Here is a 5,396-nt window from a genome sequence, read left to right as displayed (position 1 = left end):
GTTAGTGTTGTTTGTTTATATTTATTTATAACTTATAACATGCACAAAAAAAATAATAATATTAGTCACATGTATTCACAATTTATAATTACAAAGATCAGCACACGTACACACCTATTCGTTCGAGAATCGTCGCACACATGTGAATTATACATGCTCACGATACTTTCGATTTGTCACTTTTCCGTCGTAGATTTCCCATTTTACAGTTATGTGACTCATAGCCTGGTGATAAAGGAGAAAAGAGACACATAGGACGTCAAATTAAGTCACAGTTATGATTTCACAGATTCGAGACAGCTTGGTAGCCCGAACGGCCCCAGGCTTTCGCCCGTGCACGCTAAGTGACTTTCATTACAAGCATTTAGCTTTCCGAAGTCTATGACGACAATTGTTTGGCATTGACGGGCGCGAATTTCGTGCCAATAAAGCTGCCTCGACTTGTTCGATTATGTTATCGACTCAATTTCATATTTATTTTCACTTGGCGGTCCTTCTCTGTTCTTTTTCCGTTACTTACACGTGTATGTCATTTCATTGTTATTCATGTGATATCATCATTTATCACATACTGCCATGACGCTCTTGTCTGTCCGCTACAACTGTCAAGAATTAACGCGATTGGCGAAGCGTAGTGACAGCGGGCCAATAGAGAGCGGGGGTCCTTGCCAAAATTCGGTTTGCACGCCAATTTTCGTACGTGCGTTAATCAAGCCGAATAGTTTGGCCGAATATTCGGCTATTCGGCCACGCTCCTGGCCGATTATTCGGTATTCGGCCAGAGGCCGAATATACTATTCGTTGCAACACTAGTTATAACCCTTCATATATAAGTACAGTAGAGCGTCGATTATCCGAAAGTCAATCATCCGAAAAAATTCCAATCGGCAAATTTAAATTTTCGCCAGTGCTGTGGCGTCGCAATCTTTGTCTATGTCTTGGGCTACTCAAATATTTTACGTTTTTGATACTAAATTAACTTCTGAAATATAATTTTGTATTGTTTTTATATTTTTCAATATATTTATTTTGTTTGTACAAAATAAAAAAATAATTTTTAACGATACAATAGTTTTCGTTGGGCTTAAATTAACATCGACAAAAATTCAACGCGAAGCGACACGCAACGGAGAAAAATGTCAAGATGGGATAAAGTAATATATTTTTCATACATAGTCGGTTATCCGAAACATCGATATTCCGAACCACCCCAGTCCCCAATTGATTCGGATAATCGACGCTCTACTGTATCAAAGAATTCCAGCATTGCCCAGTAACTCAAAAGAAAGTTGAATTGTCCGTGGTTATAAACTGGCGTATGTCTTCCGCAGAGTGGCAAAGAGTAATTAATATCTGAGGATGGAGTAATGGTTAAGGAAGGAAATATGGCGTGGTAGCTTGTATATAAGGTATTAAATTTTGATGGTAAAAGATCAAGAGTGTGGGCAGTGGCGTAGCGAGAGGGTGCAAGGTGCAAATTATTTTTTTATTTTGTACAAACAAAATAAAAAAATAATTTTTAACGATAGTCTTCGTTAGGCTTAACATCGACGAAAATTCAACGAGAAGCGACACGCAACGGAGAAAAATTTCAACATGGGATAAATTAATATATTTTTTCGTGCATAATCGGTTATCCGAAACACCGATCTTCGGAGCATCCCCAGTCCCAACTGATTCGGATAATCGACGCTCTACTGTAATTAATATTAAAAGATTCTTATGATAAAAATCTCATAACAGATGGGGCCACACACAATTTTAATGATTATTATTAAACATATACAGTGAAAACTGCTTAGGCGACCACNATTAATTATATCAAATTTAAAAAATATACTAACATAAGTTAAGAAATTTTACAAATATTGAATTATAATGTAAATAAAACCAGATTACCTGCAGATGAAACAAAACTAATAGTAACAATGAATGAAGAAAAATATATAAATGCAAAACTTGATTTGATCTCATCACATCAATATAGTGAATTAAATGAACTCCCTACTGGAAACATATATGAAAATTTAGAAAAAATACTTAAAAGTTGAAAAAAAACTCAAGAAAATTAACATAAATGATTTTAATATTTTAGACTATAATTTAAGAATATGCAGACTCAATATCAGAGTAAAGACATAAAATAAACAGAGCATATAAACCATTAGTTGACACAAAAGTCTATGTATTATGGTACAGTATATAATTTAGAAAAATTTATGAAGACCAAACTAAATCAATATAACAACTCAGAAAATAACATAAAGAATACGTATCAGTTCATTAAAAACCTTAAAAAGCTCAATATAAATGAAAATAGCAGGATGTTGAGTCTGGATATTAAAAATATGTACCCACCTATACATAAAGAAATTAATAGTAGGCACGTTAAATAACTTGGAATGTAACAAATAGATGATTCAACTGGTTCAGTTCATTTTAGATAATTATTATTTTACTTGTAACAAAGTTTTTTTTTAGACAGTAGAAGGTATCTTCATGGACTTATGCATTGGACCGAACTTGCAGAATTATGCGTGATAAAAATTGGCCAAATAATTAAAAACCTCTGCAGTATAATTTTTTACAATAGAAATGTGAATGACAGTTTTATTATTTACAATAAAGGTTTAACCAACCCCTAAATTATACTCCACTACACCAATATCCACAATAATATAATTTTTGAATTAGAAAAAGAAAATAATGGCATGTTAAATTTTTTAGACATCACTGTCCAGACATCTTATGAGTTGTCTTTTAAAAAATACAATGGGCAAAAACAGTATTTGCACACTGGCATTATTTTGCATAAATAAACTTACAAAGCAGCTATAACAAAATAAATTTAACCATTGAATTAGTTTTACAATTAATAGTGAGGTTCAGGCCAAAGTCTTAAACACGAAAACGTGTAAGTCAGACGTTCAGCGCCACTTTCCCATAAAATTAGTTTTACAATTCCCATAAGCCTAGAAGTTTGACAATGGTGTTTGGAATGTCAAGCATGATTCCCCTGACTGTCCAAACACCATTGTCAAACTTCTAGGCTTACAGGAAAGCGGCACTGAACGTCCGATGTACACGTTTTCACATTTAAAACTTTGACCTCAACCTCGCTAATATCTGCAAACATTTTATTTTTTACCTTATCCAAGGAAATATGTCTGTAAAATAGCATTTTTTGCATGTAAAAAAAGTGTACACATCACTGGTCTGTTTTATAACAGTTAAATATTACAAAATGCAAATTTTCAGCACATAATAGGTCTGCATTATTTAAAAGGCATGTTATACAACTATCAGAGCAGGATGATTATATATATGATTAGGCAAATATCAAAAGATCCCTTTGTAAGTGCTCAACAGCTGGCAATTAATGTTGCTTCAACTTAGGGATCATAGTAAGTTCACAAACCAATTGTGATATAATATCTTCATGCAGTCCTTATTCAAGCCAATGCACCCAAACAAAACCCTTTTATCAGCAAAGCAAACAGACTGAAAAGGCTTAAGTTTGCCAAAACATGTATCAACAAAACAGCTGTTCTATTTTCCAACAAAAGCAAGTTTAATATTTTTGGTTCATAATATGAATGCTATACAGTACATTGATATATTGTGAGGTAACTTATTGCACAGTGTATCATAATTGGGAATTGAAGAGTTATACCATTCCAGCAGGAGAATGATCCTAAACATATGGCTAATGTAATGAGGTTGTGATTATAACATAAAACATACTCAAAACTCTCCCCAATCACCTGATTTAAACCCCATGGAGAATTTGTGGCAATTATTAGACTTGCAAGTGAGAAAGAGGAAAATTTCCAACAAGATGGAACTGAAGTAAGCACTTAGCAACAAAAATATTAGTGCAATGAATTGCTAGGTCGATTGTCATGTCTCGTTCATTGATTACATCTTGTAATCAACAAATGAGGCATACATACTAAGTACTAGTATAGCCTAAAAATCTTTCTTTGAAGGATTATTTGTTTTTACTTTTACTAGTGTGCAGATAACAGTTTTTAACATCAAAAAAGTATTTATTAGCATTATTGTTATTATTCTGTAATGCCTATCATGGTAGATATTAAAACTTTTGTCAATATATTGATATTCTTCACTTATAATGTATTTTGCATTCATTTATATTAGATTTGACCTTTTTTGCTCACTGTATATTAAACCATGTGATGTAGGTAAAGTTATTAATTATTATTCCAGTATACCTATGTATAGTACATTAAAAAGAACATTTTCAATATGTATATTACAAAAATTAAAACATGCACAAACAGTATTATATATTAAAATAAGAAACTGAATACATATATTGTATTTTCCAATTAAATAATTACCCAAACAAGATAATCAAAAAATGGCTTAACAGTAATATAGAACAACAGTATGACCAACTTTGCCAATAATACAAGTAATCTATAAAAAGCTTGATTATATTCCTATAGTATTTGAAAAGATACAAAAATTATTAAAAACATACAATATTGTTCTTGCCCCATTTAATAATATGAAAAACATGTTAAATTAAACAGAATTAAACAAAATTAAACAGAATGAATCAATTAATAAGAAAACAGATAAAATGCAATAACAATGTAGTATACAAAATTTCATGTAATTTCAACCAAAATATTAATATGTAAGTGAAACAGGAAGAATATTAAAAACCAAGATTATAGAACATCTTCATGCATTAAAGTACAATTATGCCAATTTCAGTCACCATACATTGTAATCAAAAGGGTTACAAGGTCTCACTGAATAATGATAAAATTCTTGAAAAAATATATTAAAAGAAATCATTAAAATTAAACAGAATGAATTTAAACATAGGAATAGCCATTATTACATAATTAGACAAGCCTATTGTAGATCCATTCCACCCCATTTTTTCATACACGGTACCTTGTACTATGTCTGTAAATATAAATTTGGTTGAGGAATATACAGTGCAGCAAAGTTTTTAGAGATTAATGTCCTTTTATTATGAAAACTTTCCTTTTTTCAATCAACATTTTACAGTATTTATATTTATTTTTACACAGGTATTCACAACTTTTAGTTTTTTTTAAATTTGATTATAACCTTATGTTAATTTTTTTAATCAATCTTTATAAAAACTTTTTCAGTTTTATACAGGTACAGTCATTATACAAGGGGCCTTCTACCCCCTTGTATAATGAAGTTTAAATAGTCAAATACTGGTGTGTTCCTTGTATGACTTGTTGGTAAAATTTGTGCTATGACTAAAAGATCTGTCAGAAGAACGAGTAACAATTAAACAACTAAAATCTTTTTTCTATTTACAATTTTAATAATAATAATTTCAAGTTGGACACAACTCAATCTGCAAAAAAAAAACACACTAC

Source organism: Centruroides sculpturatus, unplaced genomic scaffold (genome assembly GCF_000671375.1).
Source record: "Centruroides sculpturatus isolate CEXI.00-Female unplaced genomic scaffold, Cexi_2.0 scaffold101, whole genome shotgun sequence".
Taxonomy (NCBI): Eukaryota; Metazoa; Arthropoda; class Arachnida; order Scorpiones; family Buthidae; genus Centruroides; species Centruroides sculpturatus.
Note: the sequence above shows the minus strand (reverse complement) of the source record.